At 37.2% G+C, this 21,137-nt stretch overlaps 1 pseudogene; it reads left to right on the top strand.

Annotated features, from left to right (window-relative positions):
- The first annotated feature begins 15,841 nt into the window (after positions 1-15,841).
- On the top strand, positions 15,842-16,378 carry Cbx3-ps3 (chromobox 3, pseudogene 3; annotated as a pseudogene).
- Positions 16,379-21,137: the final 4,759 nt, after the last annotated feature.

Below are 21,137 nucleotides of genomic sequence, written 5' to 3' on the forward strand. Positions count from 1 at the left end.
GTACCCAAATTAACAAAATCAGAAATGAAAAGGAAGACATAACAACAGAACCAGAGGAAATTCAAAAAATTCTCAGAATCTATTTTAAAAGCCTATCTTCCTAAAAACTGAAAATTCTGGAGGAAATGGAAAATTTTATAGGCAAATACCTGGTACCAAAGTTAAATCAGTACCAGATAAACCATCTAAACAACACCATAATTCCTAAGGAAGTAGAAACAGTTATTAAAAGTCTCCCAACCAAAAAGAACCCAGGACCAGATGGGTTCAGCACAGAACCCTATCAGACCTTCACAGAAGATCTCATACCAATAGTGTTCAAACCATTCCACAAAACAGAAACAGAAGGAGCACTACCAAATTTCTTCTATGGAGTCAAAATTATGCTTATGCTTAAACCACTTAAAGACCCAACAAAGAAAGAGAACTTCAGACTAATTTCCCTTATGAATACCAATGCAAAATGCTCAATAAAATTCTTGCAAACCAAATCCAAGAACACATCAAAATGATCAATCATCCATGATGATCAAGTAAGCTTCATCCCAGGAAGGCAGGGATAGTTCAATATAAGGAAATCCATCAATGTAATCCACTATGTAAACAAACTCAAAGAAACAAAACTTCATGATCATCTCATTAGATGCTGAAAAATCTTTTGACAAAATTCAACACTCCTTCATGATAAAAGTCCTGGAAAGATTAGGAATTCAAAGATTATACCTAAACATAATGAAAACTATACAGCAAACATTAAACTTTATGTTATATAACATTAATTATGTAACATTAAACTAAATGGACAAAAACCTGAAGCAATTGCACTAAAATCAGGGACAAGACAAGGCTGCCCACACTCTCCCGACTTATTCAATAAGTACTTGAAGTCCCAGCCAGAACAATCAGACAAGGGAAGGAAGTCAAAATATCACTATTTGCAGAAGATATGGTAGTATACTTCAGTGACCCCAAAAGTCAACCAGAGAACTACTAAGCCTTATACACCACTTCAGCTAAGTGACTGGGTATAAAATTAACTCAAACAAATCAGTGGCCCTCCTCTACTCAAAGGATAAACAGGCTGAGAAAGAAATTAGGGAAATGACACTCTTCACAATAGTCCCAAATAACATAAAATACCTCTGTGTGACTATAACCAGCCAAGTGAACAATCTGTATGACAAGAATTTCAAGTCTCTGAAGAAAGAAATTGAAGGTCTCAGAAGAAGAAAAGGCCTCTCGTGCTCATGAATTGGCATGATTAATATAGTAAAAGAGGCCATTTTGCCAAAAGCAATCTACAGATCGAATGCAATCCCCATCAAAATTTCAACTCAATTCTTCATAGAGTTAGAAAGAGCAATTTGAAAATTCATTTGGAATAAAAACAAAACAGGATATCGAAAACTATACTCAACAATAAAAGAACTTCTGGGGGAATCACCTTCCCTGACCTCAAGCTGTACTACAGAGCAACAGTGATAAAAAAAATTGTATGTTATTGACAAAGAGACAGGCAGGTAGATCAGTGCAATAGAATTGAAGACCCAGAAATGAACCCATACACCTATGGTCACTTGATCTTTGACAAAGGAGCTAAAATCATCCAAGGGTAATAAGATCACATTTCCAACAAATGATGCTGGTTCAACTGGAAGTCAGCATGTAGAAAATGCAAACTGCTCCATTCTTATTGCTGTGCACAAAGCTTAAGTCCATGTGGATCAAGGACCTCTACATCAAACAGATATACTCAAACTAACCGAAGCAAAAGTGGGGAAGAGTCTCAATCACATGGGCACTGAGGATAATTTCCTGAAGAAAACACCAATGATTTATGCTCTAAGATCAAGAATCAACAAATGGGACTACATAAAACTGCAAAACTTCTGTAAGGCAAAAGACACTATCATTAGGACAAAATGGCAACAAACACATTTGTAAAAGAACTTTACCAATCCTACATATGATAGAGGGCTAACATCCAATATAAACAAAGAACTCAGGAAGTTAGAGTCCAGAGAGTCAAATAACCCTATTAAATAATGGGTAAAGAGCTAAACAAAAAATTCTCAGCTGAGGAATATCAAATGGCTGAGAAGTACCTAAAGAAATTTTAAACATCCTTAGTCATCAGGAAATGTAATTCAAAACAACCCTGAGGTTCTACCTCACACCATTCAGAATGTTTAAGATCAAAATCTCAGGTGAGAACAGATGCTGGTGAGGATGTGGAGAAAGAGGAACAATCCTCCATTGTTGGTGGGATTGCAAACTGGTATAACCACTCTGGAAATCAGTCTGGAGGTTCTTCAGAAAACTAGACATTGCATACCTGGGGACCCAGTTATACCACTCCTGGGCATATACCCAAAAGATGCTCCAACATACAACAAAGACACATGCTCCACTATGTTCTTAGCAGCCGTATTCATAATAGCTAGAAGCTGAGAAGAACCCATATGTCCTTCAACAGAGGAATGGATACAGAAAATGTGGTACATCTACACAATGGAGTACTACTCAGTTATCCAAAATAATGACTTCATGAAATTCATGAACAAATGGATTGAACCAGAAAATATCATCCTGAGTGAGGTAACCTAATCACAGGAAAACACACATGGTATGCACTCACTGATAGGTGGATATTAGCCCAAAAACTCAAATTACCCTAGATACAATCCACCAACCACATGAGCTCAAGAAGAAGAACGATCAATGTGTGAATGCTTCACACCTTTTTAAAAGCAGGAACAAAAATATTCATAGGAGGGGATATGGAGGCAACATTTGGAGCAGAGACTGAAAGAACAGCCATTCACAGCCTGCCCCACATGTGCCCCATATATATACAGCCGCCAAAGCTAGATAAGATTTATGAAGCTAAGAAGTGCATGTTGACAGGAACCAGATATAGATGCCTCATGAGAGTCTCATCCAGAACATGTCAAATACATGCAAGCAGCAAACCATTAAACTGAGTACAGGATCCTCATAGAAGAAATTGGAGAACGGATTGAAAGAGCTGAAGGGGCAGTCTTGCAATCCCATAAAAACAACAATACAAACCAACCAGAGCTCCCAGGGACTAAACCACTACCCACGGACCCATGTCTCCAGCTGCATATGTAGCAGAGGATGTCCTTGTTTGGCACCAATGGGAGGTCCTGCCAAGGCTTGACCCCCAGTCTAGGATAATGTCGGGAGCATGGGATGGGGGGATGGATATGGAGGGGAACTTCCTTATAGAAGAAAGGGGGGTGGGATAGGGGAATTATGTCCAGGAAACTGTGAGAGGGATTAATATTTGAAATGTAAATAAAAAATTATCCAATAAAAGGAAAGAAAGATAATACATGGTACAAAATTTCACATTGCATACACGTTAACATTTAATTTTAAAGTCATTTTATATTCTTACACCATATTTCAAAAATATAAAAGTGTATGGAAAAATTATTGAGTAAAGCACTTGTCACATAATGTGAGGGTCTGAATTCAGATTTTCAGAAGTCACATAAAGTTGTATGCAATAGGATGTTCTTGCAATTCCAGAAGTCCTATTGCAAGGTGAATGTGGAAATAGAAGAACCTATGAAAGTCGTTGGGGTACCTAGCCTGGTGTATGCAAGATTTATTACAAAAAAAATTTTTTCTCAAACAAGACACAAGGAAAGCAAGACTGATGACCAATTTTCTCTCTGACCTCTGTGACAAACACACACACCCATGCTTCCTCATGCAAATATATACACATACATGCACACAAACACAAGCATGAATATATACCACTAGAAAAGCTCTTGAATATATGATATCAGTTTAGGACATAAAGCATAAGATGCTGAGAACTAGGAAAAGTCATCCTGAAGATCAACTAGCTATAGAGAATGTGAAAAAAATAGAACTTCCTCTTTGAACATATCCTATATTTCAAATGTAATTTTTCATAATTATACTGAGTTTGCATATCACAAATTTTAGCTAAAATTCAATCATAAAACTTTAATGTTAATGAGAAACAATGAACATATGATATTGAGCAAACTTTCAGAAATCTCTAACTATATAATAATAATAATAAATTCCAAAGACCTGAAGGGCCAAAATATGTTTTTCTGATGCACAAATTAAAAGTATTTTATTTTATTTTTAATTGAAAAGTAAGCTGATATGGCAATTTGAACACTACACTGCATTTGTTTCAGGTATATGAACCTCTCAAAAAGAAGATGTAGATTTTTGTAAGACAAGAAACTGTATTTGCTAGTCTTACAAATTCAAATTTATAGTATGACACATTTTTTGCATTATATAGGCATATACTACTCTATAATTAAGACAATTTAAAATGATATCTCAGTGGTATAATAGTATACATAAGCGACCCTAAAATTCCACTGAGACTTTCCTAGAGCTGGTAAACAGTTTCAGCAATGTAGCTGAATAAAAAAAAAAAATCTCACAAAAATAAGCCATCCTCCCATAAACAAATGAGAAATGGACTGAGAAAGAAATCTGGGAGATAAAACCTATCATGACAGTCTTAAATAATATAAAACATTATATTTTTGTATGTATATGATATATATGTATATAATATATAATATATATAAATTCATATATAATTATATGTATACATATATATGTCAGCATATATATGTATTATGTGTGTATATATGTATATGGTATATATAACTCTAACCAAGCAAGAAATAAAGGTATCACTATTTTCTGGGGATATGATAGTATATGTAAGCCACCACAAAAATTCTACCAAGGGACTTCTCCAGCTGTTAAACAACTTCAGAAAAGTGGACTGATATAAGAATAGCTCAAATAAATCAGCTACCTTCTTTATACACATGATAAACAGTCTGAGAAAGAAATTAGAGAAGCAATTCCTTTCATAATAGCCACATAACATAAAATATCTTGGAGTAACTCAAACCAAACAAGTGAAATATCTGTATAATGATAACTTCAAGTCGAACAAAAAAGAAATCGAGGAAGATCTCAAAAAATGGTGAGATCTCCCAAGCTCATGGATTGGCAGAATTAACATAGTAAAAATGGCAATACTACCAAAGGCAATCTACACATTCAATGTAATCCCCCTCAAAATCAGAACAGAATTCTTCAAAAATATGGAAAATGCAATTCTCAAATTCATCTAGAAAGGCAAAAAAACCCAAAATAGCAAAAATACATTAACAATAAAAGAACAGCTTGGGGGAATCACCATCCCTGACATCAAATTCTACTACAGAGCAATAGTGATTAAAAACTGTATAGTATTGGTACAGAGAGAGACACGTTGATAAATGGCATAGAATTGAAGACCCAGAAATGAACCCACACAACTATGGTATCACTTGATTTTTGATAAAGGAGCCAAAACCATCCAATGCAACAAAGGTAACATTTTCAACAAATGGGGCTGGTTCAACTGGAGGTCTGCATGTAGAAGAATGCAGATCGATCCATGTTTATCACCCTGTGCAAAGCTTAAGTCCAAGTGGATCAAGGACCTCCACATCAAACCAGATACATTCAAACTAATAGAAAAGCTGGGGAAGCATATCGAACACATGGCACTGGAGAAAATTTCCTGAACAAAACACCAATGGCTTATGCTCTAAGATCAAGATTCGACAAATGGGATCTCATAAAACTACAAAGTTTCTGTAAGGCAAAGGACAATGTTGTTAGGACAAAACAACAACCAACAGATTTGGAAAAGATCTTTACCAATGCTACACCTGATAGAGGGCTTATATCCAAAATATATAAAGAACTCAAGAAGTTAGACTGCAGGGAGACAAATAACCCTATTAAAAATGGTATTCAGAGCTAAACAAAGAATTCACAGCTGAGGAATGCCGAATGGCTGAGAAACACCTAAAGAAATGTTCAACATCTTTAGTCATAAGGGAAATGCATATCAAAACAACCCTGAGATTTCACCTCACACCAGTGAGAATGACTAAGATCAAAAACTGAGGTGACAGCAAATGGTGGCAAGTATGTGGAGAAAGAGGAACACTCCTCCATTGTTGGTGGGATTGCAGACTGGTACAACCATACTAGATATCATTCTGGAGGTTCCTCAGAAAACTGGACATTGAACTACCTGAGGACCCAGCTATAACCCTCTTTGGCAAATACCCAAAAGATGCCCCAACATAAAACAAAGACACATGCTCCACTATGTTCATAGCAGCCTTATTTGTAACAACCAGAAACTGGAAGGAGCCCAGATGCCCTTCAACAGAGGAATGGATACAGAAAGTGTGGTACATCTACACAATGGAATATTACTCAGCTATCAAAAACAATGACTTTATGAAATTCATAGGCAAATGGATGGAACTGAAAAATATCATCCTGAGTGAGGTAACCCAATCACAGAAAAACACACATGGTATGCACCCATTGATAAGTGGATATTTGCCCAACTGTTTGAATTACCCTAGATGCACAAAACACATGAAACTCAAGAAGGATGACCAAAATGCAAATGCTTCACTCCTTTAAAAGTGCAACAAGAATACCCTTGGGAGGGAATAGGGAGACAACGTTTAGAACAGAGGCAGAAGGAACATCCATTCAGAGCCTGCCCCACATGTGGCCCATACATATACAGCCACCAAACTAGAAAAGATGGATGAAGCAAAGAAGTGCAGGCTGACAGGAACCGGATGTAGATCTCTCCTGAGAGACACAGGCAGAATACAGCAAATACATAGGTGAATGCCACCAGCAAACCACTGAACTGAGAACGGGACCCCTGTTGAAGGAATCAGAGAAAGGACTGGAAGAGTTTGAAGGGGCTCGAGACCCCATATGAACAACAATGTCAAGCAACAAGAGCTTCCATGGACTAAGCCACTACCCAAACCCTGTACATGGACTGACCCTGGGCTCCAGCCTCATAGGAAGCAATGAATAGCCTAGTAAGAGCACTAGTGTAAGGGGAAGCCCTTGGTCCTGCCAAGACTGAACCCCCAGTGAATGTGATTGTTGGGGGGAGGGCGGTAATGGGGGAAGATGGGGAGGGGAACACGCATATAGAAGGGGAGGGGGAGGGTTAGGGGGATGTTGGCCCAGAAACCGGGAAAGGGAATAACAATCAAAATGTAAATAAGAAATACTCAAGTTAATAAAGATAAAAAGTAAATAAAAATAAAAATAAAAAAGAACAGCTTGGGGGAATCACCATCCCTGACCTCAAATTCTACTACAGAGCAATAGTGATAAATCTGCATGGTATTGGTACAGAGACAGACACATTGATCAATGGAATAGAATTCCATTGATCAAATGGAATAGAAGCCACTTACTTATGCACACTTGATCTTTGACAAAAATCCAAAAATGTACAATGGGAAAAAAGAAAGCATCTTCAATAAATCGTGCTTGTCTAACTTGCTGTCTATATGTAGAAAAATGAAAATTGACCCATATTTGTCGAAGTGGATCAAGGACCTCAACTTAAAACCAGATGCACTTAGATCCCATCCAACAGCTCCCTGCTCTCAAATCTTGTGAGGGGGAGAGCTGAACACCCAGAAGTGTGGACTATCCTGAGACCACAAGATAGACTGACCCTTTGGCCCACTTTTGCCAATATTCCTGGACCAAGAGAAACCTGTATAAAACCTCTGGACACAGGTATATAGGAGCAGTCAGTGGCAGGTACCTGCAGTTTCTGTCTGTGCCCAGAACTGTACTGAACCATTCAAACAGCTCCTTGCACCCAAATCACATAAGGGAGAGACCTGGACTCTCAGAAGCACAGACACTCCTGAAAAATCAGAAGAGACTACCCTCTGCCCACATTTCCAACCCAAGAGGGAATCCCCTCGTGCCATCTGTAACCCCTGGGCACAGGGACCTAGGAGCAGTAGGGGCAGGACTTTTCCAATACCTGCCCAGGGCAAGAGCTGAATGACAGTCATTAGGAGTGACTACACACCTGAGAGCAGAGCACTCTCTTCTCAGAACCAGCTGAAAGAAAAAGGAAAACAGGTCCAAAGGAGTTCTGACACACAGGCCTATCAGAGGGTCAAGTCACTTTCAGAAACAGCAGGACAAGCTAGCAGCCTAGACAACCTGATGGCCAGAGGCAAGCACAGGGATCTAAGCAACAGAAACTAAGACTACTTGGTATCATCAGAGTCCAGTTCTTCCACCAAAGCAAATACTAGATATCCAAACACACGAAAGGCAAGATTTAGATTTAAAATCATATTTTATGATGATGATGATGATGATGATGATGATGATGATGATGATGATGATGGAGAACTTTAAGAAGGACATAAAAAAACTCCCTTAAAGAAATACAGGACAACACAAGTAAACAAGTAGAAGCCATTTAAGAGGAAATACAAAAATCCCTTAAAGAATTACAGGAAAACACAACCAAACAGGTAAAGAAATTGAAATAAAAACTGTCAAGATTTAAAAATAGAAATAGAAACAATAAAGAAAGCACAAAGAGAGAAAAACCTAGAGATAGAAAACCTAGGGAAGAAATCAGGAGTAATAGACGCAAACATCACCAAAAGAATACAAGAGAGAGAATAGAGAATCTGAGGGGCAGAAGATACCATAGAAAACATCGACACAACCATCAAAGATAATGTGAAACACAAAAAGCCACTAGCCCAAAACACGGAGAAAATCAAGGACAAAATGAGATGATCAAACCTAAGTATAATAGGTATAGAAGAAAGGGAAGGCTCACAACTTAAAGGGCCACTAAATATCTTCAACAAAATTATAGAATAAAATATCTCCAACCTAAAGAAAGAGATGCCCATAAACATACAAGGAGCCTACAGAACTCCAAGTAGATTGGACCAGAAGAGAACTTCCTCCTGTCACATAATAGTTAAAACACCAAATGCACATACCAAAGAAAGAATATTAAAAACAGTAAAGGGAAGAGGTCAAGCGACATATTAAGGCAGACCTATAAAAATTTCACCAGACTTCTCAAAGAGAATGTGAAAGTCAGAATATCCTGGAAAGATGTCAAACAGACCCTAAGAGAACACAAATGCCAGCACAGCCTACTATATCCAGGAAAACTCTCAACTAACATAGATTGATAAACCAAGATATTCCAAGACAAAACAAACTTTACACAACATCTTTCTACAAATCCAGTCCTACAAAGGATAACACCAACACAAGGACGGAAACTATACCCTAGAGAAAGGAAGAAAGTAGTCTCCTTGCAATGAAACCAAAAGAAGAGAGACACACAAATATTATTGAACCTCTAAATACAAAACTAAGAGGAAGGAACAATCACTATTCCTTAATATCTCTTAACATAAATGGACTCGATTACCCAATAAAAAGACATAGAGTAACAGATTGCATAGGCAAAGAGGAGCCAGCCTTTTGCTGCATACTGTAAACACACCTCAAAGTCAAAGATAAGACATTCCCTCAGAGTAAAAGGATAGAAAACAACTTTCCAGGCAAATAGTCTGTAGAAAAATGCTGGAGTAGCTATTCGAATATCAAATAAAATTGACTTTCTACCAAGTCATCAAAAAAAAAAAATGAGGAAGGACACTTTCTACATCATCAAAGAAAAAATCCACCAAGATGAACTCTCAATCCTAAATATCTGTGCTCCAAATGCAAGGTCACCTACATTCATACTAAAGCTCAAATCACATACTGCATATCACACAATAATAGCAGGAGATTTTAGCACCCCAGTCTCATCAATGGTCAGATCATGGAAACAGAAATTAAACAGAGACATAGAGAAACTATCAGAAGTTATGGAACAAATGGATTTAGCAGATATTTATAGAACCTTCCATCCTAAAACAAAAGGATATACCTTCTTCTCACCACCTCCTGGTACCTTCTCAAAAACTGACCATATAATCAGTCACAAAAAAAGGCCTCAAAAGATACAGGAAGATAGAAATAATCCGTGCATCATATCAGACCACCACTAATTAACACTGGTCTTCAATAACAACAATAATGACAGAACGCCCACATATACATGGAAATTGAACAACGCTCTACTCAATGATTACTTGGTCAAGGAAGAAATAAAGAAATTAAAGACTTCTTAGAAATTAATGAAAATGAAAAAATAACATACCCAAACTTATGGAGGAGAGAGCATACAAGAGCAGCTTGACAGAACACCTAAAAGCTCTAGAAGAAAAAGAAATAAATAAACCCAAAAGGAGTCGAAGGCAGTAAATAATCAAACTCAGGGCTGAAATCAACCAAGTAGAAACAAAAAGGACTATATAAATAATAAAAAAAAAGAACCAGGAGTTGGTACTTTGAGAAAATCAACAAGATAGATAAACCCTTAGCCAGACTAACCAGAGGGCACAGAGAGTAAACCCAAATTAACAAAATCAGAAATGAAAAGGAAAACATAAGAACAGAACCAGAGGAAATTCAAAAAATCATCAGATCCTGTTACAAAAGCCTATATTCAATAGAACTCTAAAATCTGGAGGAAATGGACAATTTTCTACACAAATAACAGATACCAAAGTTAAATCAGGAATATATAAACCATCTGAACAGTCCCATAATTCCTAAAGAAATAGAAGCAGTTATTAAAAGTCTTCCAACTAAAAAGAGCCCAGAACCAAGGGGTTTAGTGCAGAATTCTATCAGACCTTCATAGAAGATCTCATGTCAATACTTTCCAAACTATTCCACAAAATAGAAACAGACAGCACTCTATCAAAACTTTCTATGAAGCCACAATTACACTTATACCTAAACCACACAAAAATCCAACAAAAAAAGAGAACTTCAGACCAATTTCCCTTAGGAATATTGACAAAAAAATATTCAATAAAATTCATGCAAACCGAATCCAAGTAAACATCAAATCAATCGTCCATCATGATCAAGTAGGTTTATCCCAGGGATGCAGGGATGGATCAATACATGGAAATCCGTCAATGTAATCCACTATATAAACAAATTCAAAGATAAAACCATATAATCATTTCATTAGATTCTGAGAAAGCATTTGACAAAATTTAACACCCCTTCATGATAAAAGTCCTGGAAAGAATTCAAGGCCCTACTTAAATATAGTAAAAGCAATATATAGCAAACCAATAGGTAACATTAAACTAAACGGAGAGGAACTTGAAGCAGTCATACTAAAATCAGGGACTAGACAAGGCTGCCCACTCTCTCCCTACTTATTCAATATAGTTCTTGAAGTTCTAGCCAGAGCAATCAGACAACAAAAAGAAATCAAGGGGATACAGATTGGTAAAGAAGAAGTCAAAATATCACTTTTTGCAGATGATATGATAGTATATTTAAGTGATCCCAAAAGTTCCACCAGAGAACTACTAAACATGATAAACACCTTCAGCAAAGTGGCTGGATATAAAATTAACTCAAATAAATCAGTAGCCTTCCTCTACACCAAAGAGAAACAAGCCGAGAAAGAAATTAGGGAAATGACACCCTTCATAATGTCCCAAATAATATAAAATGCCTCGGTGTGACTTTAACCAAGCAAGTGAAAGATCTTTATGATAAGAACTTCAAACCTCTGAAGAAAGAAATTGAAGAAGATCTCAGAAGATGGAAAGATCTCCCATGCTCATGGATTGGCAGGATTAATATAGTAAAAATGGCCATTTTGCTAAAATCAATCTACAGATTCAATGCAATTCCCAACAAAATTCCCACTCAATTTTTCATAGAGGTATAAAGAGCAATTTTCAAATTCATTTAGAATAACAAAAAAAAACAAGATAGCACAAACTATACTCAACAATAAAAGAATTTCTTGAAGAAATCACCATCCCTCACCTCAAGCAGTATTACAGAGCAATAGTGATTTAAAAAAAAACTGTACGCTATTGGTAGAGATAGGCAGGTAGATCAGCGGAGTAGAATTTAAGACCTACAAATGGACCCACACAGCTATGGTCACTTAATCTTTGGCAATGGAGCTAAAAGCATCCATTGGAAAAAAGGTATCATTTTCAACAAATGGTGCTGGTTCAACTGGAGGTCAGCATATAGAAGAAAACAATGATCCATTTTCATTGACCTGTAGAAAATGTAAGTCCAAGTGGACCAAGTACCTCCACATCAAAGCAGATACACTCGAATTAATAGAAGAAAAAGTATGGAAAAGTCTTGTCACATGAGCATTCCCGCAAAAAACTCTAATGTCTTATGCTTTAAGATCAAGAATCAACAAATGGGACCTCATAAAACTGCAAAGCTTTGGTAAGGCAAAGGACGCTGCCTTTAGGACAAAACACTAACCTACAGATTGGAAGAAGATCTTTACCAATCCTACATCTGATAGAAGGCTAATATTTAAAATAGACAAAGAACTCAAGAAGTTAGACTCCAGAGAGCCAAATAACCCTACTAAAAAATGGGTTACAGAGTGAAACAAAGAATTCTCAGCTGAGGAATGTCAAATGGCTGAGAAGCAACTAAAGAAATGTTTAACATCCTTAGTCATCAGGGAAATGCAAATCAAAACAACCCTGAGATAACACCTCACACCAGTCAGAATGGCTAAGATCAAAAACTCAAGCAACAACAGATGCTGGCTAAGATGTAGAGAAAGAGGAACACTTTGTTGGTGGGACTGCAAACTGGAACAACCACGCTGGAAATCAGTTTGGAGGTTCCTCAGAAAATTGGACATTCCACTACCTGAGGACCCAGCTATACCTCTCCTGGGCAAATACCCAAAAGATGCTCCAACATACAACAAAGACACATGCTCTACTATAATTATAGCAACCTTATTTATAATAGCCAGAAGCTGGAAAGATCCAGATATCCTTCAACAGAGGAATGGATACAGAAAATGTGGTACATCTACACAATGCACTACTACTCAGCTATCAAAAACAATGACTTCATGAAATTCATAAGCAAATGGAATGAACTAAAAAATAACATCCTGAGTGAGGTAACTCAATCACAGAAAAATGTACATGATATGCACTCACTGATAAGTAGATATTAGCCCAAAAGCTCAAATTACCCAAGATACAATACACAGACCACATGAAACTCAAGAAGGATTACTGAAGTGTGGGTGCTTCACTCCTTCTTAAAAGACGGAACAAAAACATCCATAGGAGGGTATATGGAGGCAAAGTTTGGAGCAGAGACTGAAGGAACAGCCATTCAGAGCCTGTGCCACCTGAGGCCCATATATGTACATCCACCAAACTAGAAAAGATTGATGAAGCTAAGAAGTACATGCTGACAGAAACCAGATATAGATGTCTCCTTAGAGACACAGCCACAGCCTGTCAAATACACAGGTGAATGCTATCAACAAACCATTGAACTGAGAATGGGACCCCCGTTGGAGAAATTAGAGAAAGGATTCAAAGAGCTGAAGGGACTTGTGACTCTATAAGAACAACAATGCCAATTAACCAGAGCTCCCAGGGACTAAACCACTACCCAAAGAATGTATATGAACCAACCCATGGTTCCAGCTGCATATGTAGCAGAGGATTGCCTGTTTGGGCACCAGTGGAAGAAGGAGCCCTAGGTCCTGCCAAGGCAGGACCCCCCTCCAATGTAGAAGAATGTTGGGGGTGGGGCGATAAGGGGAGGTTGATGGGTAAGGGAACACCCTTATAAAAGAATGGGAGGTGGAGTGGATAGAGGACTTATGGACAGGAATCCTGGAAAGGGAATAACATTTAAAATTTAAATAAAGAATATATTTAATAAAAATGAAAAAACATATACTGAATCTAATAGAGGAGAAAAGGAGAAAAAGTCTTGAACTCATTGGCACAGGGGGAAACTTCCTAAACAGAACTCCAGTGATTCATGCTCTAAGAGCAAGAATTGATAACTGGGACCTCAGGAAACTGGAAAGCTTCTGTAAGTCAAAGGACATAGTCAATAACACAAATCAGCATCCTACAGATTGGGGGAAAAAAACTTCACTAAACCCACATCCAATAGAGTGTTAATAACCAAAATATATAAAGAACTCAGGAACTAACCATCAAAAAATCAAACAACACAATCAAAAAATGAGTATAGAACTAAACCAAGACTTTCTCTACAACATCACCAGCATCTCCTGTCACCTAAGTTTTTGATCTTAGCCATTCTGACTGCTGTGATGTGGAATCTCAGGTTCATTTTGATTTGTACTTCCCTGATCACAAAGTACTTTGAACATTTCTTTAAGTGCTTCTCAGCCTTTCAAGATTCCTCTGTTGTAAATTCTGTTTAGTTATTGTTAGTTATTTTTATACATTTACCAATTTTTTGAGGAGACGTCATATTATATTTGATTTAGTTTTTAGTAGTGACTCACTATCATCTATTATCTATATATATATGTATATATAATCTATCTAGCATCTATGTTTATCTGACTGTATATCACCTATTATCTTTCTCATCTATCTATCCCTATCATCTATCTCTCATCTATCCATCCATCTAGCTGTTTAGCTATTATCTATTCCTCTAGCTAGCTATTATCTTTCATTTATCTATAATCTCTTTTATATCTATCAATCTATGTCTATCTATCTAGATCATCTATCCATACATAGCTGGTAGCTATGACCTAATTATCTAGTTATCTATCTAGCTTTTACCTATCATTTAACTATCATCTATGTATGCAGGTGTCTGTCTAATCTATCATCTATTTATAATCTATGTACCTAATCTATCTCTATCATTTATCTATCATTTACATGATCTATTGATCTCTATCATCTATCATTCATCTAGCTAGATAGCTATCTAGCTATTATCTATCATATACCACCTATCTTTCATCTATCATATACATATATATCATCTATCTACCTATCATCATCTACATATTTCTATCTACCTACTTATCATCTTTCATCATCTACCTCTCTCTTCTCTGAATTACTTTTATCATTTCAGTGGACACATGTGCAATGTCCAGGAGAGGGCTGAAATTTAACATAGTTGAGGCATTGTTTTCCTCTACTATATTGGTCCTAAGGACTATAGGTTCTATACCTGATCATCTTTTGAGAGCCCACTATTCTCTGAGCTAATAGCCACGGTCCAAGTGCCAGCATATCATGTGCTTGTCTTCTTTGCTGTCTCTTGAAATAGCTTTCCATACTGTAACCTTTCATGGTCAATCAGAGGTTAGGGTCAAGAGATATTGGAAAAATAATGTGTAGAATTAGGAGAACTAAGAAAAACAGGAAAGGATAAGAAAGAATTGGGTTTAATTGGAAGCTTAAGGGAAACAAGATCTCAGAGGAGTTGATTGGCCTCTATGGTGAAAAGAAGATGACATAATCAGAAGTGTGGTATATGAGATTCCCACATCAACTGGCCAGGCACCTTCGTAGTTCAAGAAGATTAGATTCTAGAACAGAGTGGGAAGTCAAAACTGAGTGGCCTGAAAGCACTGGGAAGCATAATAGGTTCTGGAAGACCTATGGGCTGGGGAAGAGCAGGATCTACCAGGTGGTACAGGAAGGCAAGATTCCATTGCCCTATATGTCAGAGCCAGGTTGGACTTATGGCAGCACAGAGAAGAGAGAGCACAAATGAGTAAGGAATCTCTGGTGGCACAAGAGATTCCATTTTACAAGATTTAAAGTTTTGTTAGAAGGGAAGTTTTTTTAAAAGAAGTCATAACTATAAAAAAGTATATAAACTTATAATTTATATAATTTATAGTTTATTTATATAAAATTAATAAAAAACAACAAGACAGAGATTCTGCAGGATCCATGCCCTGAGCAGTGAACTCTTCAAGTCTGATTGAATTTTTAAAAATGTCTCCAATAAAACTACATTGCAAAAAATGGAAAAGAAATAGAATGGGAAAAGTAAAAAAGTTGAAGAGGCAGAGCCTGAAGAATTTGTGGTAGAAAAAATTTGTGGACCATCATGCAGTGAATGGGAAGGTGGAGTATTTCCTGAAGTGGCAGGGGCTCACAGGTGCTGATAACATTTGGGAACCAGAAGAAAATTTAGATTGTCCAGAATTAATTGAAGTATTCTTAAATCTCAAAAAGCTGGTAAAGAAAAAGATAATACAAAAAGGAAATCTTTGTCTGTCAGTGGATCTGATGATAGCAATTGAAGAAGAAAAGAGACACTGCTGATAAACTGGAGGCTTTGTGAGAGGACTTGATCCTGAATGATAATCGGTGCCACAGACAACCGTGGAGAATTAATGTTTCTCATGAAATGGAGGGACTGAGATGAGGCTGACTTGGTGCTGGCAAAGGAGGCAAATATGAAGTGTCCTCAGATTGTCATTGCCTTCTATGAGGAGAGGCTGCCTTGTTATTCTTGTCCCGAAGATGGAGCACAATAAATATATATATATTCATTGAACCAGAATCAGAATGCAAATACTGTAAAGATTGATCCTACCAATAAGGAATGAGTCAGGGTAAAATAAAAGCATGCAGAGCATTAATTTATATTAGCAAATTTTATTCACTCACTTAGTCAGCAGGTCTTAAATTGCCAACATCAACTTCATCCATGATTCTATTTACACATCAAACAGATTCCACAAATCATAATCTTTTTGGTTAATGACTGTAGTCCTTAGGACCAGTACAGTAGAGGAAAACAATGCCTCAACTATATTAAATCTCAATCCTCTCCTGGACATTGCACATGTGTCCACTGAAGTGAGAAAAGTAATTCAGAGAAGAGAGAGGTAGATGATAAAAGATGATAACCAACCTTTTGAACCTTTTGCTTCAGTGGGTTTTGAATTACTAGTGTGGGAAAAATAGCATTCTAATGACAATCAACTTTGATATGCTGGTTTTGAAAATATTGACAGTAGTTGGGGTATTTTTGGGTTTTTTCTGCATCAAAAGAGCTATCTCTAGTAAGAGCACCAGTAGAAGGGGAAGCCCTTGGTCCTGCCAAGACTGAACCCCCAGTGAACATGATTGTTGGGGGGAGGGCAGTAATGGGGCGAGGATGGGGAGGGGAGCACCATATAGTAGGGGAGGGGGAGTGGTTAGAGGGATGTTGGCCCAGAAACCGGGAACGGGACTAACAATCGAAATGTAAATAAGAAATACTCAAGTTAATAAAAATTTAAAAAAAGAGCTATCTGTAGTTGGTTCCTTTAACAGTAGAATATTTGATACCATGTTGTATTTCCTCAACTTTAAAGATCAGCTTTTCTTAAATGCTGGGAGATTTTACAGTCATTACCCAAGTCAGAACTTATTTTTAACTGAGACATAGAAAGACCATTCTGGATTGTTTGTTTGTTTGTATGTATGCAATGTATGCATAAAACACTTACATAACCTGTCTGTTTTATCTTGTTTTAAATACTCAAAAGAACTGAATGTGAAAACACAGGCTGACGAAATTACATCATTGTGAACATTTTCCTGAAACCATAACCTTTCAGATTAAGCAGAGTCTGTGATTTACTGGATAGTTTAAAACCAACCCCATCAGAATTGATGTATTATCAAGTAAATATAGTAGTTTATTTATAGAGTGTTGTCCATACCAACTCTCCATTCAGAAAATGGAATTAGACAAAGTATGTTATTTAACAAGACTTGTCCGAGTGTGGTAGAATGCACCTTTAATCCCAAAACTCTAGAGGCAAGTCCAGGTCAGCTGGTCTGTGTAAAGGTTCCTCTGGTGAACCAAAGGTTCCGCTGGTGAACCATTCCTTTGTAGAAAGTTAAAATCTGTACTAAAAGATAATGATTTGTGGAATCTGTTTGATGTGGAAATAGAATCATGGTTGGAGCTGATGTTGGCGATTTAAGACCTGCTGACTAAGTGAGTCAACAAAATTTGCTAAGATCAATCCATGCCCTGTGTGCTTTTTCTTTACCCTGACTCATTCCTTATTGGTAGGATCAACCTTTTTCAGTATTTTCATTCTGGTTCAATGAGGCAGAAAAGTAACTTTGTAGTATCAGAATGTCATTCAACTATATATTTACGTTATTGTATGTAATGATGAACAGTGGTCAGTAAATAGTTTTATATTCCATAAAAAACAATAAGATGTATAATATGCAATATAATACATTGTGGACAAATGTGATGACATTCCTTTTTGAGTTTGCTAAATTATGTCTGTGATCTGTCTTTTGTAATCCAAACTACCTTAAAGCATTTATGAAAATGAATAGTTATGAAAATGAAGCTATAATGAAGACATTATGTAAATAGAGCATATATCCCCATATATAAACACAAATAAAAGTATATTTAGATTTATTTTTTTCTCCATCTTTATTAATTTGAGTATTTCTTATTTACATTTCGATTGCTACTCCCCTTCCCGGTTTCTGGGCCAGCATTCCCCTAACCCCTCCCACTCCCCTTCTATATGGGTGTTTCCCTCCCCATCCTCCCCCCATTACCACCCTCCCCACAAAATCATGTTCACTGGGGGTTCAGTCTTGGCAGGACCAAGGGCTTCCCCTTCCACTGGTGCTCTTACTAGTATATTCATTGTTTCCTATGAGATTGGAGCGCAGGGTCAGTCCATGTATTGTCTTTGGGTAGTGGCTTAGTCCCTGGAATCTCTGGTTGGTTGGCATTGTTGTTCATATGGGGTCTTAAGCCCCTTCAAGCTCTTTCAGTCCTTTCTAAGATTCCTTCAACGGGTTTCCTGTTATCAGGTCAGTGGTTTGCTGTTGGCATTCACCTAAGTATTTGCCATATTCTGGCTGTGTCTCTCAGGAGAGATATACATCAGGTTCCTGTTGGCCTGCACTTCTTTGCTTCATCCATCTTATCTAGTTTGGTGGCTGTATATGTATGGACCACATGTGGGGCAGGCTCTGAATGCATATTTAGATTTATAATCGTCATACATTAGGATTGTTGTTTTAATAAAAACATTCTAAAATACTAAGAAAATTAATGTTATGTGTAACAAAGTAATTAAAATAGAATATACAGTTATAGTAAAAGGAATATGCTATCACCATTTCAGAAAGAAGAACCTCTGCTTTGTACAAGTGTGGTGAGTCTAGAGTTAAAATAAGAAAATCATAAAATGCTACATGAAAAGTTTAAAAATATAAAGTTTAATAAGTTATACCAATAAAATTCATACCACTAACAATTCATGTAGAATTCATGGCAATGCACTTGTGACTACAATAAGAAAATGCATGTATTGTTAAAAAGTATGCAATTAAGTGTTATACAATAGATATTACAATAAAAAACCAGAAATGAACAGATAAATACAAATTACTTTAAGCCAGTCAGCTTGAAAAATAGTAAATAAAACTAGGAAGATTTAAATTAATTTCTTTTCATATTTAAAATTTGGTAAAATACCTAGTGTTGGGTCACTATGCCTAAGAACCATTTCTCCATATCCTTGGCTTTAGTTATTTAGTTACAAACACTAGCACAAGTAATTATCATGATTATTGTTGTTGACTTTTAGAGTATTTCTCTGAAACACAGAAACAGAGAACTGCCTGTTCTCTTTTCCTAAATGTTCACCGTGCCTATGGCAACTTTATTTCAGTTCAGACAACTTCCTCCTCACTGATGAACAATAGTCTCCCAAGTCTCTCATGATTAAGTCTCTGTTAATCATGACTGATTAAGCATCTGGTGATTTGATCTCTGATGCCCCTAATCACCAATATGTGGTATGATTTCTCTGATAGAATCCCATGTTGAAGGTTGGTAAGTGACAGACATCAAGAAACCTGCTCCCATAGAATGCTTTATGACTAATTACAAGTGACAAAAAGCAACAGATAGAATGAAAATTGGGTCAGAATTGTCTGAAGCCCATCTTTTATGTTTTCATTCTATGGAGTCGGTAGAAATTATTCATCAAGTGAATTTAAAGAATGGAATTATCAACTACTGAAATGTGAGTTATAGAAAGAAGTTTTATTATGGGATTACAGGTGGGAGCTGCAAAGAAAGGGATAGAGCTGCAGGATACTAGAATTGGGCCCTAAAAAAAATCGAGTTAATAATGGTTTACTGAGTAGAGGTACTTGGCGTCTTAGTGAGTAATCAGTGTATTTAACAAAATTTGTATTACTCCAATGAATGTTGTTTAAAAGAAGCTAAACAAGAAGATCCAAGCAATGAAGCTTGAATCTCACTTAGAAGGGGAAATAAAATAGTCATAAGAGGCAGGAAGAAAGAAAGAATGAAGGGGGATGAAAAGGGGAGGAGAATGGGATTCAGGATCAGGTGTGGGGAATGAGAAGAGAGATGGCTAGATGGCCATGAAAATAAATGGAAATCTACAACTGATGGGGGGTAAGGAAGTGGGGAACATCTTCAGGACTAGACAGAGACCTGGGATTAGTAAGCACCCAAGAATCAATGTGAATGTCCTCAGCTGTGACTCACCACACTGGGAATACATCCTGTAGCCAGGCAGAAACCTCAATGAAACAACAGGGATGCCAAACTACCCACAAAATACTCAAACCATTTTTTAATCCTGTCTCCAAGAAATGCAGGAGGGATGGAACAGAGACTGAGCAAATGGCCAACCAAAAACTGGCCCAACTTGAAACCCATTCATTCCCTGGGCAAGCACCAATCCCTAACACTATTAATGTTACTCTGTTAGGCTTGCAGATAGGAGAATGCTGTCCCCTGAGAGGCTCTACCCAGCAGTTGACTCAGACAGATGCAAACCACACAGCCAAACAGTGTATAGAGCTTGGGGACTCATATGGAAGAACAGGAGGAAGGATTGCGGGTACCTGAGGAGATAGAAACTCCACAGGAAGGCCAACAGAGTCAATTAACCTAGACCCTTGGGGTTCTCAAAGTCTGAACCACCAACCAAAGAGCATACATGGGCTTGACCTATTCCTCCCCAGACATATGAAGTATACATGTAGCTTGATCTTCATGTGGGTCCTGAACAATTGGAATGGAAGCTATCTCAAAAGCTGTTGCCTGTATGTGGACTATGTTCTTCTAGTTGTCTCCTCAGAAGGAGGCTGCCTAGCCTCACAGAGATTGAAGTGCCAGGGTTGGTTGGGGAATACCCTGTAGAACCCCAACCAGCTAAGAGGACAAGGGGAGGGTGAGATGGAAGAATGATTGTGGAAGGAAGTGACTGGGAG

This window comes from Rattus norvegicus, chromosome 7, assembly GCF_036323735.1.
Source record: "Rattus norvegicus strain BN/NHsdMcwi chromosome 7, GRCr8, whole genome shotgun sequence".
NCBI classification, from domain to species: Eukaryota; Metazoa; Chordata; class Mammalia; order Rodentia; family Muridae; genus Rattus; species Rattus norvegicus.